Here is a 27,223-nt window from a genome sequence, read left to right on the forward strand (position 1 = left end):
GATGAAGCAGGGACAATGGCAATTAAAGGCAAAAAGGATATAAAAATATTCCCAAATGCCTCAAAAGTAGCAGAAAGAGAAGACCATTTCAGTCTTAGCTAGCATTAGCCTCTTTACATGGAAACCAAGTCTAGACATATAAACGGCAGTACCCAGTATTTCTTTGTTATTCACAGTATACAGGGGGGAGGGAAGGGCTTCACACACCACTCAGCAGATAACAATTACCCCATATACACATAGGCACATGCACATTTATCTCAGACACACACAAACAAGCCTGCTGGCACATATAATATACTCCACAAACCCAATTTGTTCTCACTTCATTATTTTCAAATACATAGGGAGAGTTCTGGGAATGCAGGATGTTGCTATGCCAAATTCTGCAGAATGCAAGTTCTTTTGGTACTAACAGGAGTCTTTATACCATTTTCACTGTAATTTTCTGCTATAGCACTGCCAAACACCATTTAGCTTTGCTCAGAAAGTTGAATCTTTTGTAGGCAAAGCCCCAGAAACACTTCTTTTTTTTTCTTTACTCCTGTGAGCAGCCACATAAATCCCAGATGTTCTCTATTCTGCATGAAGTAAATATTGAAATTGTGCTAGGAGATATTCACATAGAGCTGACAGAGATGTGAGCCTGAGATCCAAAGTGATAGAACTTGAAACAGTTCTATCAGCAATTGCCCACTCTGACAGTGCTGCACATCCACTGTCTGCAATCAGTACAGAGGGCCATAGATCTTCCTAATCACCCTTCTCTCCAGTGACAAATATGAGCAAGTTAAAGCTAAGGTCAAATGAAAGTACTAAACACCTTCCATACATCAGGCAAGTTACCCTCACTCCAAATATGAAGCTCGGTATCTGGCAAGCTTGAGTGATGCAAAGCACTTTGGGTAGGAAGTCTGTCAAAATAACAGCATCAAATAACCTGATGCAAAACTCCTTGGGGTTTGTTGGAAGCTGGAGAAGATGGTTCTCTGCACTGAAGCACAATCTGTGAGCACACAGATCAGCACGTCAGACCCAGCCATGATGCAAGAGGGCATTTGTTGTCTTTGCCATATATAATTGTTCTTTGGAAAGGAAACAGAGGTGGAGCCCCCTGGGCTGTGGGAAAGCTTTCATACAAGTGGTATCAGTGAGTGGCCTTGATGGAGGCCAAGCTGGAGGGACTAAGCTCAGCAGAGAGGATCACTCATGGCTGGACCATCACAGGCTTTGCTGTCTGCAAAGGTGGCATGAAGGGCAATGTCCTGTTTTGGGGTGGCTGCCAGGCCTTGGAGGCTTTCAGGACAGAGACACCTGTAGATGTTCCCCAGCTTCATCTGCTCATCCCCACTCCTGACTCACCCAGGTGCCAAGAGACATCCCTAACTCACGAGGAGAACAGTGAAGGGCAGTTGTAGGTCAGGTCTCAGTCCTTTGGTTGTGTTCCACAGTGGAGCACAAGGGAGTTAAACACTCACCCACTGATCACCTGGAGTTAGGTGAATAACTCCCTTCTTTCTTCTGGAAAAAAACCCAAGGTTTGAGCAACCATCCTCAGGAAAAGAAGAAAGACAGGAAAAAACAAAATTGCCAAAAAAGCCCCCAGCTTAATTCCCTGTCTGAGCATCTCAACCAGATGACAGAATGGCTTTAACTTGGAGCAAATGGGCTGAATGTAGAAAGTACAACTTTTACCACATACAGCAACCACCAACAGGCACAGAGGTATCTGAATGAAAGTTCAAACCCGAACTTTGTGCTAGGCAGTGTGAGTAGTCAGTAATTATTTATAGCTACAGGCCAGTGCCTTCTGAGCATACGAGAAGCACTAAGCAAGTTACCTTTCACCATTGAAGAGGCTCTGGGAATATTTCAGGAGGTTATGGGAAGAATATCTGTTGAGGGGTCAGGGCTCAGGGCAGGAGGCTGCCCGCTACAGTATGAATTATATTATCTTACTCTGCAGCCCCAGAATGTTCTATTTCATCTGTCACAGAGACTGTCAGTTGGTTCTTTAAGTACAGCCTGCATCTAAGTGCATGTAAGTTATTATACAAAGGAGAACTGGCTTTTCCTTTCCCCAAATGAAAACCCTAAACTCACTGATTCCACAACACAGACTGTAAATCCTCACAAACACAATGCAACTTGATCCAAAAGCAAGGGAAGAGCAGGCCCAAACCCATCAGAGCATTACAAGGACTAGAGACACATTCTTGCTCAGAGCAGCTCCCATGAGGGTCAGGGTCTTTGCTGTGCACTCCACCACTCCTCTCCTCATCCTTTTTGTGCTCCGTTGCCTGGACAAGGTCTTTCCAAAGCAGTTTCAGATTTTTAGCTCCCCACAACAAGCAGACTAAACTCTTCTTCCTACCAACCCCACTTTGGTATGAAATGACATCATGACTGATGTATTTGTGGCTCTAATTTGTACCAGTAGCCTCCTTTTCCATACAGCTTCCCCCAAAGATGTAAGTGAAGAAATGAAGTTATTCCCCTTCTAATCCTATTCCCCTATTTCCCTGAAGGAAAGAAAGAACCCCAATGTCTAAAAATTTCCAAATCTGCTAAATCAGCAAACACAAATCTTCCCACGGGACTGTGCATTTAACAGCATCAACTAAGAGGAACTCCACCTGTTCTGAGTGCCCCCTCACCTAAAATGTGAAGTATTCACTGGGATATTCTTGACTGCACAGAAAATTGGTTTGCTTCCCCACTGTGTGAGGTTCAGCACAGGAATTTGGTATCTCTCTGTTTGAAGGCTGTACCCCAGCATGGTGCTCAGCTACCCCAGCCTGCCAGCAGGTCACTTGCCATGGTCCAGGTGGCTGTGCAGCACTGGCACATCCCGTACATGGCCACCTGTGGAATTGCCCCTCTCCCACACATGCACAAAGATGCAGCTCTACAGAGGAGATCAGATCAAAATTATTTTAGCCAAGAGTTATATTTCCATTATATTTCCAGCTTGGGCCTGTTTCTAAATGCTTTCTAGGAAAGTGCTGGTTAATGTTTGTGTGGTGTTCTGCCACTGAGGATAAACTGGCTGTAATAGGCTGCTGGGACTGCCAGGAAAGCCGGGATCCAATCCTCAATGTCACACTGACAGGCACTGTGGACACGTGCCACGGTGCTCCGAGTGCTGACAGACCCACCCGAGAGCACAAATGTGAGGGGTCAGAAAGCAGCTCTGCCCTGGGCTGTCCCAGTCCCACGTGCCCTGCTCCCCTGGCTGTGAGCAGGGCTCTCCCCACGTCTCCTGGGCAGCCCCATCAGCACTGTGAGGCACAGACAGCCTGGAGGAAGCCACATTCCCACACGCAGGCTCAGGTTTTGTCAATGAATTATCCCTTTCCCCAGATGCAAAGGAGGCCAGAGGTACCCTGTTGTGTTACAGGGTAATATAAATGTTGTTTTTGGACTTTGGTGCTTTAGTGCTCGTTTTCCAATTACATAAGGCTCAATTGTTCATACGAGAATTCCTTGTTGACTAATTGGCAAAAACATATACACAGTTAAGTAGCACACTGTGTCCTACTTTGATGAAACGTGCTGCCATTCCATCCTAATTAGAAATACTCATTTGCTCTTTTAATTGCATACCTTTGCATATTTACAGCAATTAATAAATTGCAAAAGTGGAACATACTAAGTAGGCCTAATATTTGCATTTCTGCTGGTTAAGTCCGTTAAGGCATCGCTTCCACATTAGGCTTTAATTATGTGAGGAATGCAAAACACCTGATGCCACACTGGAACCCAGAGTGATTTTCCTTGGATTCCTCTACCTGGTCACCGACCAAAGCAGTGTTTTCTCCATAAAAACTGGCTAAAGATTGACTTCATGAGGAATTAATGCTGTAATTACATGCATTTTTCTAGCTGGGTATTATGCCCTTGAAATACTGATACAATCTTAATTACAGAAGTATGAACAATACCATTATTGTGAACTGCTTTCTCTTGTATGCCAATTATGTAAGTAATAAACCACTTTCAGTAAAAAATAATACCTTTTAGCAGTGCCCAAGTCTTTTCTCTATTTTTAGCAAGTTTGGGAGCTGCTTATTTTTACTGCCTGAAAATATCCTGCTACAATAAATATTCTAACAGTGAGAGGGATAAACAGTTTATTTCTGAAACTTGCTTATAAAACATGCTGGATTTTTAGCTGTTTCTGGTCTGAACTTCTCTTTCGGTTTCATTGAGACTATACCAGTTTACCTCACCTGGAAACTGGCTCACCTTATAATTTAACCACATCTGATCATGTTTGGTCTGGAAATTTAAAAGTGTCTTTTCTCCCTTAAGATATTATTTATCATCAAGTGGAGGTAATTAATGGCTTTTTTGTTTGTTCAGTGTACACTCACACATATGTAGATGTAAAACATACATTCTATTTTAAACTGAGATTTCTGTAGCAAAGCAGAGAGGAGCAGGGAGGTTTTACAGTCGACAAGCTCAGCAAAAGAAATAGTGAAATTTTTTTATATCTTCCTACATACTCACTGCTTTCCAAAATCTCACTAAATCCACTCATGACACTCTTGCAAGATTGCAAACTCGAAATTGCTCACAGTCCTCGTTTCAGAAAACAAAAGGCAGCTGACATCCCTGCCTGAAACCTCTGGCTTTACACCTAACCCTGGATTAGGGTTTTATCTGCTGGCATTTGACTTGGCTGCGCCGGTGCCAGCAGAGCTCGACTGCTGAGCTGGAAGCCCTTTCCTTGCTACAGCCTTTGCTCTCTCTGGACACAGAAAGAATAGTCCTTAGTACAATAGGTCCAGCTCACAGGATTTTGGGATGCTGTTCATAGCCTTGGCAAAATAAAGAGCATAGCAGGAGAAGAGGGTAAATATAATTCAGTGTTACTGTAACAGTGTCACAGGGATTCTCCCAGCCTGCAGATAACAGAAGCTCCATGGTGGGGGAAGAGGGGACACAGTCAAAGGGTGGCCTAAACTTTTATGTTTTAGAGCTGTTTTGTACTGGAATGCTGCTGCTGAGGGGAGGATTTCCCATCTCTGGAAGTGTTCAAGGCCAGGTTGGAAGCGACTTTGAGCAGCCTGGTCCAGTGGAAGGTGTTCCTGCCTGTGGCAGGGGTATGGAACGAGATGATCTTTGAGGTGTATTTGAAACCAAACCATTCTAGGAGTCTATGATTCCCTATCCTCTCTTCCCCTGGCTGAACACAGTGACAGGGAGCAATGGGATAAATAAGAGACAAGTGTCAATGGTGATAAATTGCTGCCCAGTGCTATCAGCACATCTTCGTGATTGCCCCCCCCTCCCCAGGTGCCTCCGCACAGTAGGTGTGAGTACCTGCAAGTGGCACCAAACAATAACAGACATGTTACTGACTGTTTGGTCAGTGGCTTCAAAGGTTGTATTTAAGTCCATTTTCTATTTATTTTGTGGTGGAAAGCCAAGTCTGAGCTTCCTATCTTAAACCAAAATCACTGTCATTCTCTGAAAGGTATTTCTCGCCCACTTCTCTACATCTCACAGAGTTATAAACATTTTAGCCACAGTAACTTCTTTAGTATTTTGGCAGAGAGCAGGGTTTGATTAGCAAACTCTTCAGCCATTCTATTTTGCAGATAGCATTCACAATATCAGACCTAAGTGGGGCAGAAGCAAATCTTGCACCATTCCCTCCATCCAGAGAGTGTCAACCCCAATTCTGTCTTTTCAGATGCCCTTATGGTACATATTTAAGTATGCAGTTATATTTGCATGCATTCATTCATCTAATACTAAGTCTGACATTTGTAAAAAAACATACAGTTGGTGAAGCAGAGAGTTGTCTTATTCTTCATAAGTAGAAATTCGAGATTTTAATGTCACAAGATAAAAATAACTGTTGGGGTGTTTGGGGTTTTTTTCCCTGTAGGAAGAATTTGGAAAAATGGGGGATTTATAATTTAAAACTAAGCAAGCAAATTGTGTTTGCACTGCAACTTTCTTCTTTACCATTTTCAGAATAAATGGGGAGGAGAAGGCTACATGAAGATGAAAGAGAAATTTACCCCAATAGTGAGCTTTCAAAAAGCTGAAGAGTACAAAGAAAACCTGATCAGAAAGATATTACCAGAAACTGGAATGACTGTATGTGTCTGGGGAGGGGGAGAAATGCAATATCACAAGCAAAGAAAATTCAAGTACAATAGAAAATGGTGCTGGATGTCCACTGGGAGATGGAATGATTTCCTCTGAGCTCATGGGAAATTACTGTATGGATATTTGAGTGGGTCATATCTTGTGTTGAAACCACACAGACATATACTGTGTTACATTCAGATATGGGCAGGGTTTAGTTTGTAAATAAACATCAGCAAACTAAATGACAGACTTGATGCTAGAGACGTGATCTTAAACCAGAGACAAACTCCACCCACACAGCTATTCAGGTATCTGCATTTTTTTGGATGTGAGATAGTAGAGAAATGTAAGGCCCATTAAAGAGCAAAATTTAATTTAAATTTGTACCCTACAGGAAAACACATATTAAGTATTTGATTTTCTTGCTGTCTCATAAACTGCTAAATGTTTAAAAAAAATAGCATTTTTAGTCTCCAGCAGCAAACACAAAATGGATTCACGCTGTCAGCCCTCAGCAATTTTTAGTGAGCCCATTGAGATCAGAAGTGCAGAGCCAGAATGACAGGGCCAGGAATGGTCTTAGAGGCTACTGAGGGATAGTCTAACGCAAGCCTGAAAGTTTTACGTTGTTCACAAGAAATGCAGGGGAGCCTGCACTCTCTGCCACACACAGGCAGTAGGCAAATGGCTCCTTAGACAATCTATACCTTCACAAAATTGTAGAGATGATGTGAGTGATAGAGGGAAAGCATGCAGGATAAAGGAAATTTATTCATTTAAATAAGTTTTCCTCCTCGTCATTTAATTTTCCTCTGAAAGTTTTCTGATCCTCTGCAAAGCTCACAGAGGTGACATCAGAGAAACCTTATGACAGTGTCTGTAGGAAGGTGCTCTGCATAGCAGAGGTGTGCAAATGACAGTGGTACATCTCCTGCAGTTGGGACATCTCTCCTTTCACAGGAGGTGTAAGAGCTCAGTCATGATGAAGATAGTTAAGAAAATATGAGTTAGAAAATTCCCCTCCTTAGGTTGCTGCAATAACACCACAATTGTGGTCATGACTGTGCAAATTTGGTACAAATAGCTCTTTCATAATGTGTGATTTCTTATTGATAAAGCATTCCTAGCCACACTGGAAAATCCTCTTACACTTCGAACAACAAGGCTACGATTGACTGTCTGCTCAGAAATGAGTTATAATGGGATTTGGCACCTCTGAGCTGGGAGGACACGGGGAGGCCAGAAATTGTTTGTGTTTCTGGAGGGGTTATCCAACTACACAAGTGTTCAGCAGCGTGTTTCAATCAACAGCAGGAAAGTACAGCTATCTCCACTTTGAAGAAGTTTAATCTATGGCTACAATCCAAAAAGACCAAGTGTCCTCTGAATTCAAAGGCAGCCAATCTTCATAGACTTGAGAAGAGATTATCTAGAGATTATGTTGGTAATTAACTGAGGAAATGGAAAGTTGGTCTAAACCCTGTGGATCTGCCTCAAAGTGACATTGCTCTTTTCTTTCCATAACGGATGTGCACTGGAGGTTGTGGACACACTTTCCAGAGGAGCACGGTGCAACATGGGAAAAGCAACCAGGGGAGCCTGAATTCAGGTGTCTTGGCTACCTACTTTTGCCCTGTACTGGACAGCTGGGTGGTTGACAATAGATAATTTCTATTGAAAATTAAAATTAAAACTAGCAACTACACAGCAATGCCCAACAATCATCCTAACAACGTTAATATGTGTTTCTCATTAATGGCATTTGTTCTAACTGGTCTTCATTACACCACTCATTTACTGCAGTTACTCCTAATTAGACAGAGACTATGAGCACCAGCTTTTGTACCCTGTCACATTCCAGATGAGCTGAAGGACCCCTCGACTGCAACCCTGTTCAATAGATAGACTTCATTTTCTATTACTCTAGAGACTTTCTCAAGACAAACCTTTCATTTTTGTAATATCATTTTTTTATCTCTTCTTTACGTGACAGTGCTTCACAGTTTTCCTAAATCTTCGATTACTTAATAACTACTTTTCTTTCTCATCTGATAACAGCAGGGAGTGGAACAAAAGAGTGATGCATATTTACAGACATACAACAGCCCTGCTATTTAGCATTTAGATGGTGCCACAGCAAAGAGGGAGGAAGTACCAGGGAGGTGGGCAGTGAGCAGTGACAGTTGGCTGGACAGAATGCCCCCTCTCATTTCTTTCGCTGTGGACCCTGCCAAAAACATTATGTTGCTTCAAGCAGACAGAGGAAACGTGCCTGCTTTCCACTGGTCTGCTCCGCTCACCGCATCCCACTCTACAGACATTTCTCAGGCTTCAAGTCATTGCTGTTTTGCAGAGTGAAGAACAGCCTGAGACAGCTACACCAGGGCAACAGAACCCCACGCAGGTGGCAAATCCCCCTTTGCAGGCTGAGTGTGTAAAATAGATGTGAACACTGACATCCCACAATTCACCTTCACATAACCCCAAACACATACCAAATCCCCCACCAAGAGCTTAGCCTCTTAACCCAGGATATTCACAGATGTCTGAGAAGTTTGGGAATCAGTGCTCCATTTAAATGATCCTTTCACTCCTTCCCACATGAATTATTGTTATTTGCATTAACAAATGTACTCTATGCCAAATTTCCCCCGGGCCTCTTTTCAAATTAGCCATCTGCAGCCGTGTGAAGCTTTGCATGTACACAAAGTATATGAAAGGATATCCAGAGCACTCTTCAATCACACGGGTACTTATCCATCTCTTAACATATTCCTGACACGCATTTTCCACATCAGGTAAAAGCAGTGTGGATATGAACTGTGGAGCAACGTCCAAGCAAACCATACACTCGTTCCAACATTCCCAGATTTCCTTGTCCAGTCATCAGTTTCAAGGAGGTATTAGCTATACAAAAAGAGACAGCTCTTAATTTGAAGCACCCTTCACTCTTCAACAAAAAAAGGTGGTGTTTTTCCATTATTTGCTCCTTGACAACAAAACACTGAAGGTCTTTCCTGCCTACTGCAGAGTGTTAATTTTTAATGGGAGAAGCTACACGCTGCTTGATTTCTTTAGTGCACGAAGCAGCCAACCAATCGTGCATCACCTATAACTCCAGAACAGCAGTTTCAGCAAGGAGCCTTCACAGCTCAGAGCATCCTTGAGGGCTAAAGATGTCAAGCGGTTTAAATGCCAGTGAAATCAAGAAGGCACACCAGGCCCAGATGTGTTACGGGGAAAGGACAGGAAAATGGAGACCTCTACTGAGACCAAAACAATTTTCTCTGCACTAAGAAATAAGGGCCCACTGAAGACACCTGTAAAGCACTTGCATGGTGAATGGGGAGAGGACTAGGCAGCACTAATGACAAAGGATATAGCAAATTTTATGATGAGAAATGAGTGAAAAATAGGCTGGAGGACACGTGAGAGAGTTAGTCTCTCCCTCTGCCCTAGGACAGAATTGACTGCACCTAAGGCATTACTGACACACGCCTTGCTCAGTCTGTCCAGTATGAGGTCTGATGATGGAGATCCTACAACGACCCTAAAGGAATTTGTTTCAAGTCTTAACCATCAGAAAGTTTTTTTCAAGTAATTCTCCAGAGCACACAATCTCAATGCAACTGTGCCCATTGCCAACCTTTTAAAAGTGCCAGGCTTTCATGTAACACAGGACTTCCCATCCAGTTCACACAGCTTTTAGGACAGTCTGTTCTTGGGCATCCTCCCTATCTGTAAAGGCCCTTCCTGCATGGGACATTGGTCCTGCTAAGAAAGAGAATGTGGATCCAGCTCCTGCAAGAAGTACAGTGCAGAGGTATCTGCATCTAAGCAGCTGTCTCTGAAACTGGACAACAACCCTCAAAATGTACCAGATCATATTCAAAATACCAAGATTTCAGTGGATAATCCAAGCTATATTGCTGAAAAAGCTTTTCTTTTTACAGTAATTTTTATCAGTTTTTTCAACTTTCCAATGTGCTGTACAGCAGGATTGAAAGTTAATATCCATTTAAGCCTTTGCCAGAACAGGAATATTTCTGCTCTTGTGTCTTTAAAAATGCCTTGTGGAATGAAACGATGGATGCCAAGTTTCAAGGTTGAGTGAATTTTTATAGCAAAATTATAAATCCCTGAAAGTTGAGGATAAAATGGAGAGTGTTTAATAAACCTTAACTGAAACACTGCTGTCAGATGCTCCTTTAATAATTCTGATAGAAATGTATCTTCCCTCAGATTACCCCATCTGTGAATGCAGCATTCTGCACTGGCATCATAAGGCTGGTAGAGTTTAAAGGCAGAGTATTTGGATTACACCAGAGTGTGTAAGACTGAACAATAGCACAGAAGCCCTTCCAGGCAGAAGTACCATGTAACACAAGCAGAACTGGTGAATTTTCCCAAACCCACTTCCACACCACTGTGGTTGCTGTGAACTTAGCACTGCCTTGGGAGACAAATCTTTTCCTGCCATAACTGCGTGTTGGATGCTGTAGGCAAGAATAACTGGACTGGGCTCCCGCAGCCTTGGGGTACTGGCACTGTCCTGAGGAGCACTGCTGATGGTGTATTCCCTACAAGCATCTCTCTCTAGTCCCACCTCAGGGTCTAATCAAGTTAATGTTCCAGTGAGAAAAAAGGGTACTAACACTGGTATTAAACAGGTAAGCTCTGAGTAGCACCCTGGGAGGAGAAGTGGAATTTATCCTTGTCATGTGCAGTTTAATCTCTTTTAAATGACACTTCTGCCTAGAGGAAATGGTTAGTGCTAATCCAAAATCATAAAAGATGTGTTTTGCAACTTTCCATGCTGACTTCAGGAGCATTTATGGTTGGATTAAGTCCACTTTCTCCCTAGAATTTACAGCGATGTAAGTTTATTTTGTAACGACACCATTCCTGCACTTCAAGGGTAATAAAATGTCTCTTGATCATCAGCAGTATTGAAAAAGGACAGCAACAGGTACAAATAAAGAACCTTTACCCCAGTGAGGCCTTATAGAAGCCATAATTTGGTAGCTAAGCAATGGCAGCAATACATTTGCTCCCAAACTTGGTTCTTTGCTGCTGCTTACCTACAGTTGTTTCAAACACTGGTCATTCTTCCAGACACCTGAAGATGCCAACAGATGCCACTCAACAGCTATTGAGAGGTATTAGTTTTCTACCCTTATAATGCACTAAGAAATCTTCCCTGCAGAAGGATGTATCTTTCTGGTTTTTTTGGCACTCCTGGTCATTTTTCAACACAAGGTCAGACTATACTTTTTTCACTGTTTTGGTTTAGCTGAGCACATATAAGTACATTAGTTTAAAACATTTACTCACACTAGTTTTTCTGTATTGCCTCTCTGCTCAAGCCATCTTCAGATCAGTCCTTCCCAATTCTACAGAGAGGATATGCTTATTTGAGAAAGAAAAACCTACTTTTTTTTTGTCTGTCCCCTTTTCTAGCTTCAGGCCATGAGCAAAAGAAAGCACATACTGACAGCAATGTAATATGTAAGACAGAACAACTCCAGCCAAGACTCCTTAATGGAAATGGCAACTGCTATTGATTTCCTAAACACAGAGGTTGTGCCCTTCACCTCTATGACAAATCAGTTAGTAAAGACTTGGGACTCAAGGGAAACTCCTCGCTATGTAAACATGAACTTGTGGTTTATATTAACACAATATATTCTGCAACTTCTATGATGAAATCCAGGAAAATACAGGAGGAGTCTGCAGGTGGCAATCAAAGATGTTCATAGCAAAAAAAAAAAAAAATCACTAATATAAGTGGAATTGTATTCAACAGGCAAAAGAATGAGCAAACACACAAGAATACAGAAAAACTGTGGTTGGCCTTTGAATTACCAATAAATTTATAACAATAATGAAAAAAAGAAATATAAAACCATACAGATTTCTTCTCGGTTGCATAATATACATACAGTGATAAATAAAAATAACTGTTATTTATCATCTGATAACTGTAAATTGTACTTGATGCAATTAAAATTAGTGTGAGAACTCAGTTTGACAAGGATAAACATTTCATTATTAATGGTTTTCATGATAGAAGAGACAAATAATATTTTTCCATACAGTAAAATAAGGTTAAGGAGCTCCTCGCTACTTGGTAATTCAGTTTATATTTTGAATACAAGGAATATCCCATTTAGGAGCAGAGCAACTTGCCCCTGAAGCACAGTTCCTTCATAACCAATGTTTTTACAGGCATTACCAAGGACGAGGAATACACACATCTTAGGAGATGTCTGTGGCCCCTCTTCTCTCACTGCTAACAGTAAAAGCAGCATAAACAGAACCATTCACTGGCCTGGCTGTACCAGCAGAAAGAACAGACAGGCAGCTTAGATGAATAACCCTGAGAATAGAATAACTTATTTCGTCCTTGAAGCAAAAGCAACTTCCTTACACCCCTTAAGTTAATAATGCTTTATTTTGTCCCCAGCTGTTAAGTTTATAGAAATTAAAAGTCATGACTATTTGTCTTTTGCCAGCATGAATTTAAAAGTGCCTTTAAAAAATCTCATTATCATTGTGGTTTTTTTTTAAAGCAGATTCAATACAAAGCAGATTACATCCTGCCTGCACTAGTAAAGTGCACATAAATTTTTCACAAACCAATTTATCTTAAAAATTTTTCTTTCCTCATTTTGATTCTGGACACAGTGCACAGCAGAAAGGCACTTCAAGTATTTTTCAGATAACAAAATTCTAGTGATGGTGTATTGGTGTTTTTGAGGTCTTTCTGTTTTACAACATTGTTTCCAGACCATCAGAACACACCTTTTATGAAGTGGAATGATCTTACATGAAACAGTTATATTACCATGATATTTTAGTCTAATGTTCAACCTGAATTTGAAGATTAGAACTAAGGGATTCATTCACAGGTAACAGAAGAAGAGGGTAAAAATAATTTCCTTGGTTAAGGAAAGTTGAAAATATCTAACAAATAACCTGCAAGGGGGTTGCATGGATACACTGCACAATATTTTGGCAAAACAACCATCCTACAACAACCATCTGCAGGACCACCACTGGTTCCCCACACCTGTACCAGCAATAACCAAGACTCTGGTTACTCAGTCAACAGTCAGATGATTTCAGAGGTGCAAGCCATTCTTTTTAAGACACTAGGAGAGGACCATGACCATAATTCTCACCAAAAGTCTTTAAGAGAGCTGGGAAGAGACACAAGATTTCCAGCTCCATGGGAAAGTGTTTCTCTGGAGAACAGCCCTTCCTCTACAGAACCTTGACTCATCAGTGCTTGGGGACAGTCAGGAGATACTGATTGAACAAACACTTCCAGGGAAAAACTGCACTATACTTGGAGCCAGCAGAGATATTTATAGTCAGGTTTGTTTGAATGGCCGTAATAGCTGAGGTACGGCTTTTATTCTCTAGATGACTCCTAAAAAAAAATGAAGGCAAAGACACTGGTGGAGCAGGAAAACTTCCACTGTCACTTTTCATGCAGCACTTGTCTCTCCATGGCACTGATGACAGCCTTTTCACAAGTACCCTAGGCACCTTACAGAGAGAACAAGACATGAGTATGTCATGACATGAGTGCAAAAAACGGAATAAAAGTTACCTTATGCAAGTCTGAGTCACTTACTGTTAAGACATAGCAAAATCCTGAATCTCTCCTGTTCTTTCATTTGCTTTCACTCCTGCCTAAGGAAGGGGTTTGATCACACTTTCATTTTAGCTAATAAAGTGTTCACAAGTAATATATTTACAAGAAACAGTATCACTGTCTCATTTGAGGGGGACAGGACTGACTGTCTAGGAACAGTCAGTGAGTAACAGCCAGTAAAGGAGAAAGAAAATTAATTTCTTGGGGTTTTGGGTGAATTCTAAACATGTCATCTTAATCCTGCATGCTTGCTAGTCATGGATCAGAAGTGGTCAGAAACAAGAATATGTCACTGTCTTTTTCAAAAATCTCAGAAAAAAGCTGAGTCAAGAAAAGACCCTAACCAGAAAGCAACGTGCAGAGGAACAAGTTCTTCACCCACAGCAGTACTGCTACACTACTACAACCCTGACACTTCTGCTTGTTCCTCAGCAGTCACTCTAGAAGAGAATTCCAAAGAGAATTTGGAAAGCTGGCAGTAACAGAATCACCCATGACACCTTCAGAACAAAGCTGTTGACCAGATTGTTCCTATTTGGCCAAGGTGCTTAGCTGGTCAGAAAGCAGAGGAATAAAAAAGAGGGGGAGAAAAAGTGACTTAAAAAACTCACTATAAAGAAACATAATTCCCTGTTCTTCTCAGTAAGTGTTTCCAGGGGAAAAAAAAAAAAAAAAGATACGAGCTCTGTCTAAGCATAGCTGAAATTCCTGCCTTGGGGAAAAAATCTTGCACGTTCCCTTCCCTCCAGCAGACAGGCGGTGACGGCGACGGTGCAGTCCTTCAGGAGAGCCTTCAGGGATACACCAGAGAAAACTTCCAATTCTCTTTTCCACATTAATTTGCATTAAACTGACATTTTTCATGACGGGCATTTTCAGTTTTGTGAGAAAATATACTTTTCTTTGGAAAGTTCATTGCCAGAATATTCCTACCACCTCAACTATTTCAGATTCCTCCTTTATCTTTGGTAGTGCTGCCTTCTGAAATGCAGGCACGAGGAGACACTTATGACATCTCTGCAGGCACACTCTTTACTATGATCACATTCCTATGCATCATAGCACATTCTTTACAAAACAACCAGTTGAAAAGAGTGGATATGATTTTCAGCTTCAGCATATTAAACCTTTCTTTACCACTGAAGGGATGAGACACTGATTTAGAAGGAATGAAAGGCAGAGAGAACTGCAATTGTTCAGCCTGGAAAAGAGAAGGCTTCAGTGTGACCTAATTGTGGCCTTCCAGTACCTGAAGGGATCCTACCTGGAGGATAGAGAGGGATTATTTACAAGAGCATGTAATGACAGGACAAGAGGGAATGACTTCAAACTGACAGAGAGTAGATTTAGATTAGATATATGGGAGAAATTCCTTACTGTGAGGATGGTGAGGCACTGGAACAGTTTGCCCAGAGAAGTTGTGGTTGTCCCATCCCTGGGAATGTTCAAGGCCAGGTTAGACAGGTCTAGTGGAAGGTGCCCTTGCCTGTGGCAGGGGGCTGGAATGAGATGATCTTTATGGTCCCTTCCATCCCAAACTATTCTATGATTCTATGAACCAAAAGGCAAAGCAGTTCCTCATACCTTCCTCTCAGACTGGATGCAACTAGCCCTGTGAAGCAACATTTAGTCAAGCATTGACTCTTCTGCATCACCGCTCCTAAACCAGGAGTGAACATCCCACGAGAGCACCAGGAGGCCACCTGACTCAGAGGCTCCTCTCTGAATCACAGTCACCTACTCCCCGTGGGAGGGAAGGGGTAGTGATTTACTGCTGGCCTGTAACAGGACTAAATTATTGCCTCCCCTCATGCAGGTGCTGGCTCAGCTATTTTGACCCAGCGAGTGGGAGGGCTGAGCCAAGGTGTTACCCAGCCCTTGGAGCTATCCACCTTCTCCTGGGATGCTCGCTGGGAGAGGAGGCTTAACCAAGCTGCAGAATGGAGGGGGGGTTATATACCCTCTTCCTACTTTCTCCAGACAGATGAAGCCACAAACCAATTAAACTACAAGCTATTCAACGCTTATTTTCAGATTAAAACTGTGTTTAATACATAGCCATTGTGTGCTTTGTGCTGCGAGGTCTGCTCTGATAGCCTTTCAGGAAATCATCAATGGAGACCAAGAAGTTGAAAGCTGGCAAAAGGCATTTCTTGTAGCATCCTGAATTTGCCAGTATTGTTTAAAAAGAAAAAAAAATATTATATTTTAGTACCCCTTGGACTTCTATAGATGCCAAAAATAATCATAGTTCTGTCCTTGTTCAAGACAAACCCAGTTTAGGATAATTGTCCTTGATATGTATCACAGGAAACCAAACATTGAATTACTTGTATTGTGTATTGAGCAATTCCATGATCTGGATAAGCTTACATCAGTGAAGTGTTTGAGTGGAGTTCAGTAATAAAAGACATCAGCTATAAGAGTGGATGTTCAATGTAGCAAGAACCAGTTATACAAACATGCATTAAGGCTGTAAACTAAAGTTCATTAATTCAGTGTGCTTAGAAATCAACAGCAAAAACAAACGACAATGCTATGTAGCAATAACAACAATGAGCATAAAGAGAAGTGGTTTAAATTGTAGCAAATTCCAGAAACAGGCACATTTTCTAAGCCAAGAAAACTCAATTTCCACTTGGCACAAAAGAGTCAATTAGATGTGGCACTTACTGGTCAGCTGAGAGTTGCATACACCTCTCCTCTCTTCTAACATTTCAGACTGTGTACAAACCAATGATCAAAATAAATGCAACCGTACAACTTTGTGAGTTTGTCATAAAACCATTCATTTCTCAAGTTTGTTTCTCTGTGTGGAATTTTCTTACAAAGATAGCTGCTGTCATAACTAGTGTCCCTTCCCTGGCAGAGAGAAAAGGAGCAGAAAATCAATCAGTTTGCAAACTCAAAACTAATTGAGCCATTCCTCAACACTGCATGACTTGCAGGAAGACAAGGAACTGTTTAATGACTGAGATGTTTTACCTCTGATCTAGGTACCTATGTGGCTTGGAAAGCATCTCATTTAAAAGAAAATTCAGATGAAGAGTATAGGCTGAGATGAGGGCTAAATCTTGTTTCCTCACACAGTGAAGTGGGTAAGATTTCAGTAGCACAAAGAACTTCTCCAAAGGCCAGTGAAAGCCAAACTTTGGAGTAGATTTTATCTGAGTCTAAGAAAGAAAATAACCCTAACTGGAGCTGGCTTAAATGTAAGGTCTGGTAGATAAAACAACTTGTGGGACCTGGGAAACTCATTTTCCTTAGAAATCCTGTTATTACACAGAAAGAGGACTTTAAAATGCCTCAACCAATACATTAATTTAATGGAATTATGCTTCATCTATTCTACACTTCATTGGAAAGAACAACTTAAACAAAGTGATTGCAAAAAGTAGCCTACTCTTAACATTTTCTTGTATTTCAGTTGTTCTTTAATACTTCATTTCAACAGTCAGTAGAAGAAAATCATAAAACAGCCAAGCTGCCATATTAACTCAGGTTTCTGACCAGTATTCCCCTCGTGAACAAGGCCATCCCCAATCAGCAAATTCCTGTCCACCTTTCCTCATTGCCCAGTCCTCTCCCCTAAAATGGTAGTTCATTTTTCTTTTTATACTTTCTGCTTCAGTTGTTCACAATGTTCTTAATGGGCATAACAAAGAAAGAGAAGAAAAATGCAATTAGCTTCTTCTTCTGTTTTTTAGACTCCAGCATAAGAAGAACACGAGTACTTTGATTGTTCCTGTGCAAATATTCCTACCATTGGACACGTCAACACTTGCAAATGTGTCAGGAAAGACATAATCAAATTATTGTTTCCTGTGGTTTGTTTTTGTTTGGGGTTTGTTTGTTTGTTTGTTTTGAAGTTATTTACAACATGAATCTTTAATTCCTTCTAATTGAAGGCATCTGTCCTGATATCTGCCTCTTCTATCTGAGGAGCCTGTGTGCTCTTATGCAAGTCCTGCTATTCAGGTTCCAATTCATCTTGCTTGACATTTTCCTAGTTGGAAACTGTGTCTGTAAAGAACCTCCAGAAGTGGAGGTGTGATGCTTGGTAGAACTCAATATCCTAGATAGGCTGAAGAATATTTAGCTTGCTCTTACCATAACCATCAGTGTGCTGTTAAATGGTGCCAAGCCACAAAGTACCTCATCTGAGCAATGGGATTAGTCCATTTTGTGACAAATATTGCAATTGCAAAAGCATCTATCACAAAATCTCATTATAAGGCCAGGAAACATTTTCTAGCATAATGTCATGGTACTCATTCAGACCACAGAAACTTCTGAAATACAGAACTAACACCCTTCCCCCCCAACCTGCAACAGAAATTTTACACATCCTTAAAAATGTCAAGATGTATGGAAAGGACTCTATTTTTTTCCCAGGACCTATATTACAGGGTAGAGGAACTACTTTTTGTCAGGCAGGAAGAGTATTCTAATGGTTAGAGCTGGGAAAACTTTCCTGACAAAAAATATTTCACTGAAAATGGAACATACAAGTTAATGTTGTTTCCAGGAAAGATCCTTAATCAACCAACAGGTTCTTGAGTGAAAGAGATTTTTTCTCAAGAAATACAATACTTTTGATTCAGGCATGGGAACTACAACATTTGTAACCTGTGGTAAGCAAGTCTACATCTTTCTGAGACTCAATAACTTGATTTTGTTTGGCTATTATGCTATTTAACTTTAGTGGCTTCTTTTATCTGTGTAACAGTGTGATGAACTGGGAACAACCCTTTGAGGCAGGGTAGAGGGGAAAAGGAAAACAAAACAATCTTCAAGGAGAAAGTAAGGACGGGAAGAAGGTCCCTGAGTGTGGTACTTTGTCAGAGACAAGGGGTAGCAGACAGAGCTGGAACAGGCAGAGACTGACACTGAGAGGAGATCAGAGCCTGTCTCCTGTCCTGATGGAAAGGTTTGTGTTTCCTTAAGCAGCCTGCAGGAAATGGGCTCATTACTCTTCCCCATGTGCTCCCACATGGACAGGAGCCTTAGAGCAGCATTCCCAGGGATGCAGATAGTAACTGAACCTCTCTCTATCGCTTCCTTTTCCATCTTGATCCTGTGCAGCAAAGTTCTGACAATTCCTTATGGAGCCAGAGTTTACCCCAGGCCTGCTGAAGGCACAAAACTCCATTTTTTACCCCATAACAGCAGGCCAAATGAGAAATGCTGGAAGAAGGGAAGATGAAATCTGGGATATGACCTGCGTGATCCGATTCTCAGTGTTCTCTGTACCTTCTTTAAAATGCACTGAACCAAGGACTGGTTACATGGCTAATAAATCTACTTGTTTTTTGCTTTAATCCAAATGAAAGGAATATCCAGGAGTGGAAGAGGAGGAACAGGCTGTGCATATTAAACCCATATTTGTGCACAATAAAATGCCTGCTTTAAAAGTGTGTTCCTGAACCTGAAGATAACATCTCCAAGAGATTGGACTGGGAGATGAAAGGTAAAGGCACTGCATTCAGGCAGAGCTGAACATCCATCACCACTCAAGCATGGAAATACAGAGTAAGGGCTTCAGCAGCTCACATCCTTGGAATCAGTTATCTAATGATTCATCTTTCCCACAATAACTGTTGCAAAAATCAATCCTACAGCTTTCCTCCCGTCTTGGGCTTTGCATGGAAAAGCAATTGTTTAAATTAATTATTTAGCAAGTACTTTCAGGAAGTTTAAAATACAGCAGCTAGCTATGCTGTCTGTTTATTTCACAATCAATTTTTTTTTAATATTGCATCTCAGATACACAGATATGTGATTAAAAACAAACAGTTGTAAGAAATGTCAATATAAATAGTAGACAATGAAATACAGCATTTCAGTTCATTAATATCTGTGTCTTAGGTGACTGCAGGTGCACCTTAATGAATTACATGACTAGTAAAATACAATTAAATGCAGCTGCATGTGTTTACAAAACTGCAAAACCAAATTACAGGTATCAGTAGCACCCATAATTCATCCATAATTGACAATTTTCATATTACTGGAATAAGGAATCAAGTCATGCAGATGATTACTGCATTTGCCTTTGAGCACTAGAGACCCAGGTTCATTTGCTATGCAGCACCACAAATGAAACAAATTACATACTTGCAGGTTAAGACAGACCTGAAAGCAAAAGCCTCCCTGAATGACAGCCAAAAGCCCAAATCATTCAGGTTCTATTTAGCTGTCAATAAAAGTTCATGAATGGCTGACAGCTGACATAACTTAAACATATTGTTAATAAAGTATTCTTCTTTACAGAAGAACCATCATGTCTCAGCTGCAGAACTGGGTTCGGACCCCAACTATCCAGTAGGTGGATTTTCAGGCTTCAAGGACATGACAAGGACATAACAGAGCAGAATTTGTGTCAAAGATTTGGCTTTCTCCTGTTTTTACATGTGGCACAGTGATCACCTCCTTTCTTTTTTGGCAGGACCTTTTCTATTGCAGCAACTCCTGTCTAAATTTAAATTTAATTTTACCCACATTAAGGCCTTTGACTGGACAAGCTCCTGAGAAGCCTGTGCTACCTGCCTTGCTGTGAGCAGGGGCTTAGACTAGAAGATGCCCAGATCCTGAAGTAAAACCAACCACAGTTTCTTCTCTTTTTTAATAAAGCATATTCGTTGTAGACAATATTTTTAATGTGTAAAAAAGAAAAAATAATTAAAAAAATAAATTCTGCAGTCTTTGCTGCTGGTCCCATTTTGATTTAAAATGGATGACAGCCAGTTAACATTTTTAAAAGCAATAAATATTTTTTGGGGAATCAGAAAGGGAAAATAATTCATTACAAATGTTTCTCACTAGCCCACTGGGTAATCTTACCAACCTCTTCTTATTACTCCTACCCTGTAGTTTTGTCTTGGGACTTTTGGAAGAAGGAAGAGGAGAACTTGAGTGGAGATTTTGCCCAGAGGCAATGTGTCAACTGGAGATGCCACACGTGCAGTAACCACTGCAATCAATCCAGCTATTCTGGGTGCATTCCTCTAAGTCATTGTAAAACAAGAATCCAAACACTCAGAGGGATGAAAGAATGGAGGAAGGATAAGGGAAAAAATAAACAGGAGACAAGCTGCCACATGTGAGCTGTATCTGCTGTATCTTCCAACCAGGGACTTAACTGATAGACTCTTTATCCTTCAGGAAATACTTGACTTCACAAAAAAAGAGCTGTTCGTTTTATGACTCTTTCAATATTTATCTTACCAACTGGAAAATCTTAGGTGGCTGCACTGTGTGCAGGAAGAGTACTCAGAAACACTGTGCTATGATTTCCCTCTGCAAAATTATTGTGGAGGAGATGCAGCAAGTCTAGATTTCCAAAGACAAAGATAAAAAACAATTTCCTCAGATCATCTGTTGGAAATTCTCTTTGCTGTCTTTAAAATATAAGCTATCAGTAGGATTTTATTTTAAAAAGAACGGAAGGACAATTTTGCAAATTTATACTGACAAGTAGGTGTTTGTTATCACTTAGACTTTGTAAAATGCCATAGTTTTATTTCTGGTTGTTTTATGGATTCTATTACTGAAAGAAGTCATGGCCACTTCTCTACATGACCAAATGGATGATCTCTTCTGTTTTGTAGGTGGGGAACTTGAGATCATGAAATGCCAACTCCCATAAAGGTGCTCAACTCCTTTAGCTCTGTTGTTACTTGTTAGAATTTGACATGAGGAATGAGTGAATGACACTATAGGCTGAGGAACCTGTAATTCTCATTTCAAGATGCTTGGAGAGCTTTCATACTGATGAACTCTATTGTGCTCACTTAGTATCTGAGTATGCCCCACTGATTCTGAGTGTAGAGCAAGGTTATTGCAATATTATTAGCAGCAAAAATTGTTTCTCAGTCTAAACCCACATTTCTTTTATGCTTATGGAGATGTGAATATCTTTCCAATCTAACACATCTCCAAACACCTTCAACAGTCACAGATGTGAAGACTGAAGGTTTCCACTCTTGGCTCAACAAATCTTTCTGCAGTGGTTTTGCCCAAACACCTATTTGTACCACGTCTCACTGCACAGAAATGAAGTGTGACACTACATGCCATCAACACTCCTTTATTTTCTACTCATGGCTGGAAAACTGTCCCTGGTGTGGCCAGTTTGCCCTAGGTGATGCAGTGGTTTGAGTCCCAGCAGTTCTTAAAGGGTTTTTATGGTCACTTGCTAACAACAGTGTTCGCCACAACTTGTCATCCTCTGGGAATCACAGACTGGTTTGGGTTGAAGTGACCTTAAAGATCTCTTGTTCCAACCCCTCTGCCATGGGCAGGAGCACCTTCCACTAGACCAGGCTGCTCCAAGCCCCATCCAACCTGGCCTGGGAAATCCCAGAACACCAATTAAGAACATTTCAAAGATTAATAGATGAAAAAAATTACAACTGTGCAGGAAAAAGCCCACCATGACCCCACATGTCACCATCTTTAGGACAAGGAAATGCTAAGGAGACAATTTGAGGCGACATTGTCCTTTCTGCAGAGTCGTTCCTCTACAGGAGATATGGGCCATGTGAGAGCCAGGTCTGTACCACTTACACACAGGCTTCCACTGAGGATGGATTTAGTGTTCCCCTTGACACCCACAGACCAGTTTGGTTTGCCAGTGACCCACAGTGAGCAAGAAGAGTCCAGGCCCATCCCCAGTGGGGACCCAGAGGAAGGAGCCTGGTGTAGAAGTCGCCCCAGAAGATCCACACCAGCATTTCAAGACTCGGTGAGGACATGATTGAAAGCTATTGTGAGCCTCTATCCACACAATCCTCCCACTCCTCTGCCCCCTGAAGAAAGACAGAAGAGTAATACATCCCAGCCTTAGCAGGAGCTACTTATATCCTGTAGTAGGAGGCTTTACCAGCTTCGCTTAGTTTCTAAGTGATATAACACAAATCTGTCACCACAGATGGTCTCGCTGATAGCATCTGTGGCTGAAGTGCCGAGAAAGGAAGCCATACTTCTTACCACTGTGTATAAAAAGAAAACTCTCCTGCAGTAATATTTCACTGCTGACAGCAGAGCATCTTCGTTAAAAAAAGAAACACTCATGTATCCTAATATTCTGCTTTTCTAAACAATAAAATCAATCTCTGGGTTAGCAGCCTGTCTAGTCGATATTTCCCCTATAAAGCTAGCTTGCATTCCATTTCTGTGTCCAGGATAATCTTTAATGAGAGGATAATCAACACATTACAGAGTCCTGATTTTCTGTATGTTACAAAAATTCCTATGTCTTCATTAACTAAAAAGGAGGCAGTTTGCAGGATTATTTTTCAACTCTGACTTCACAGCACACTCTAATCCCTTCACCATTATTTTGTAAAGATTTATGTTGCTTGCACAGATACATGTAGAATTCACTTCATGGATTTCTCTTCCATATCTTCCAACAATCACAGACATCTAATTTAATCAACATGCACAATTACATATCCTGCCTGCTAATACATTTCTCTGAGATTTATTTTAAGTACCAATATAACACTATACTTTCCTCAGCATGCTCAAATGGACATTTTTAGGAAGGAAAGAAGTTTCTAAAGTTATCAAAACATTGCATTTCCACTTTCAATGTAATGTGGATTGCCTCTTCACCAATTAACTTTATCTAAGCCACAGAAGTGCCTGGGCATTGCTCTTGGTCAGTAAAAGCTTTTCTGGAAGTACAAATGTCTCAGTGTAGAAGTCCATTATCTCACATCCCTTCTAAGATATAAGCAAAGGCTCTTTCCCTCAGAAAAGGCTGCACAAGCATAAATTCAGCATGACCTGAAACTCCAACCCAGCAAGTTAAATTTCTTTACATTTATATCTCAAAAGCATGAGTCTGCAAGATAAATGTCATGATTCCTTTTGCATTCTAATAGACACTTGAAAATTAGGATCAGTTTTAAATGCTTAATATATGACAGAATTTCACTTATATACTACCTAAATCTGGGCATACGATACAAAAATATAAATATGTAGACAGCAGACTTTACAGTTACATTGTAGTGGAGTTTAAACAAACATACCTTGAGAAAAACATTAAGCTATAGTCTACTCATATACCTTCCAGAAATGGAATTTGACAGCAGCATGTGTTAGGTTTACCACATTTAGCAGGAATTTTTAAGTTTAGAGGGTATTAACACACATATGAAGAAGCCCTGCTCTACCTTTTTTGTCTCTTTTTAAACACTCAAAATTGTCAGCTGGACTCCCGATAAATGAGTTTTTCCCATCCAGTCTGGTGTCCTGGTGCCACTAATTTGTAATAAGAGCTGGGATGCTGTAATCTGAGAGGGGACATAATACCTGGTTCACCAGATGGTAATTGTGACAAGATGACCTGGCAGGGTACAAAAATGGCTTTAGCCACCTATGTTATGATATCTCTTGCTAGTCAAACAACTGACAGAAACACATATGCCATATTATGACTTGATGACCTTTAAAGGTCCCTTCCAACACAAACTATTCTGTGATTCTATGATATTACCTTAATATCACCTTTCCAGGAGATGTATGGTTCAAATATGAACAGCTTCAAGAGGAAAGAAAGGCAAATTCACTCACAGGAAGCTATGGAACAGGTGGTGTATGTTATTATCTGAGAGCAAGGTAGGGATGACAACCTTTCCTCTACTGGTCTCCAACCATGGAAATTACACCCTGTTCTCCTTCTCCCCTGTGCCCTGGCTCTTGATTTGACACACAAATCCTTTCTTCAACATTTGGATAGCCACGCCCCAGGGGCAGCTGAAATCAGGAAGCAAAATTCCTGTAATACACTGGGTGACCAGATCTAGTTTGGATGGGAAAGGTTTTTTAACTAGAAGGAGTTATGTCAGAAAAGTTGCTGGAAGGTCTCTAAAGATATTCTTTCATAAGCAAAAGGGCTGAGACAAGTGCTAAAGTTACAAAGTCAAAAAAGCCTTAGAAAGCACAACCCAAGTTGTTGTCAGCTCTAACCCCATGACATTAATCTTGTGCACAACTTGTCCATAACTCCCTGTCTCCTGCTCCTCAGGCCCCTGCACAAATCAGTGTGTAGTTCAGTCAGCAGTGCAGACTGTGCAATACTTATCCTTCCCTTCAGCATTCAGTTGAGGCTCCTCTGCTTCACTCTTTGCTTAAAATCCAAATCCAGCAATAAATGAAACAATAAACTTACTGAATTCCCCACCAAAGAACACTTTATTCAGTATCCTACTTACACAGGCAAAGAGATAGGTATCTTGAGGAAAATACAAGCACTGAGGAGCTCTGCCTCGGGGAGAGCAGTGAGCTCAGGAGACTCATGGAGAAGATGTCACTTTGTCTAAAATCTGCATGGGACAGGCAAACAGGATAAATGGATGTTTTAAGACTTAGCTGTAATAAAAACCAGCAGCATCAATCATTTTATTGCTGCTGCAGGAAGGTTTCTCCCTTTGCCATGTGGGGAAACTGATTCTGGCTGAAATGCTTTGCACTGGGAATTCTGCACTGTCAGCAACAGCTTTCCATGGACCACAAGGATCCCACCAGCAAGGATCCCACCTGCTGTTCCACCTTTCCCTGGTGGTCCACAGGACACCAGTATGCACTTCAAATTGGTCCATGGAACCACATTAAGCCATAAAACACAGAGGTTAGGTTTGCTTTCTGTTTATTATTATTAAAAGTTTAGCAATAAGGCTAATGCTGCAGGGAACCCTCTGTAATTTTGGGGTTTTTTTTTGACCAAAAGACTGGTACAACCAGTGAAGAATCGTACCAAATCACACCCATTTCTACCCATTAATTTTATATATGAAATCACTAATCAGAGAGTACTTGGAGAATTTAGATACTTCTCAATTAAAAGGTCCAAATTTCTGTGATATGTATAAACTATTGTTTATTTTTTAGCCTCCCTGTGGAGTGATATCTATCATTTTCAGCAGGAAGCCAGGGCTATTTGTTTTTCAAAGATAGGTCTTTGGAATTAATTACTCTGGTATTAGACTAAGTGACAAAACAGGTAGTGCAGAACTGAGCGTAAGAAGAAATTTTGTCTCAAAGCTTTTTAGAGCAAAATTATTCTCCCAACCTGACTGACAGCATACCATTAATCACTATTTAACCACTACTACAGCCAAGACACATTAAAAAACATCCCTGAATTTTTCACCGCTAGTTCTGTTTATTTCATTTTTTAATTGCTGGCTTAATTTTTTTAATGTCAACAAAAGACAATCAAACTGTCGCTGTAACTGTTCAAGCTGAACATATATAATGAAAACCTAATAGATGCATCCTGTTTAAGATTCAGTTAGAGTTTCTTCCATCTGATGGCACCGTATCAAACATGACAGCTGCTCTTCAGAGCCTGATGTCCAGCCCACCTGAGGTACCTCTGCTACACCTACAGAGTCTGTGTGTTGTTTTGGTGATAGTCAGAACTGGCAGGCAGTTACAATCTCCACTGCAACGTTAATTATTAAGCTGTTCCCCAAGATGTCAGAGCTAAGATGGCAATTGCAAAATGGCTGTCAACATTTTGACTGAAAAATACCAGTTTAGCTTTATTAACCACTCTCGCTTCTTTGATTGTCAGAAAACAGCACAAGGCAATGTTTTACAGGGCACCAGCAAACTTAGGGATGCTACCTGATGAGGCCTCTTTTCTGACACTGAGTTGCAAGAAAACAAGAAAACTGAGCTGCACCTGCTGACTTGCATGAGTTTTGTGGCTCAGGGTACAGTGATAAATCAGGTTAAATGAGAAAGCTGGTTTATTATGTTCTCATCCTCCAGCAAACTCTTCCCAGCTTCTGCCATGGTTTGTTGCCATCTTAGTCCTGCAGATAAAACTCTTTATTGTGTCATAATATAGACTGGATTTCTGAAAGCATCACAGGGAGGATGGGAGCAGCATGTAAGCACAGGGGTGAGCTGGTATAGAAGACAAAACTCAGAGCCAGTGGCAGTCACAGAATCATTAAGTTCAGAAAAGACCTCTAAGATCATCGAGTCCAACTGTTAACCCAGAACTGCCACGTTTACCCCTAAACCACATCCCCAAGTGCCACATTCACACACCCTTTGAGCCAGGCATCCTGGATTCGTTAAAAAAAGAGCAAAAAGCCATCATCATTTGATGATTGTCACAAGAGCAGTGATTTTAAAATCAGACATAAACCTGCAGAAACTTTCAGAGGCGACCTAAAAGATGACAAGGTAGCTCTCACATGGGGTGTAATTCTGCTAAGACCAATCAGATAACATCTTCTGTGTGCCACATCATGTGGGATTTCAGGTGAAACACGTGTAACATGGCCTTTATATATATCAGTTTAAAAAAGCCATGGGTGAAAAGCTGCTATCAAGACTGTCAGTCAGCATTGTGTCAAAAATCATGTCACCAGGACAGATGAATTTCCATATTTATGTGTTCAGCAGAAAAGAGAGGGA

The 27,223-nt window shown here is 40.9% G+C and overlaps 1 protein-coding gene and 1 long non-coding RNA gene across 3 annotated transcripts in view; both read right to left on the bottom strand.

Annotated features, from left to right (window-relative positions):
* TAFA1 (TAFA chemokine like family member 1) overlaps window positions 1–27,223 on the bottom strand; it is a 216,560-nt gene that overhangs the window by 133,945 nt on the left and 55,392 nt on the right. The gene's annotated exons all lie outside the window — the stretch shown is intronic.
* Window positions 13,511–15,332, bottom strand: LOC127471674 (uncharacterized). Its single transcript, XR_007904735.1, has 3 exons — window positions 14,386–15,332; window positions 13,754–13,812; window positions 13,511–13,665 (listed from the first exon to the last, which is right to left on the bottom strand). It is a non-coding gene; the product is annotated as an uncharacterized LOC127471674 (long non-coding RNA).

This window comes from Manacus candei, unplaced genomic scaffold (assembly GCF_025592945.1).
Source record: "Manacus candei isolate 608988 ecotype Guabito, Panama unplaced genomic scaffold, ASM2559294v1 h1tg000025l, whole genome shotgun sequence".
Taxonomy (NCBI): domain Eukaryota; kingdom Metazoa; phylum Chordata; class Aves; order Passeriformes; family Pipridae; genus Manacus; species Manacus candei.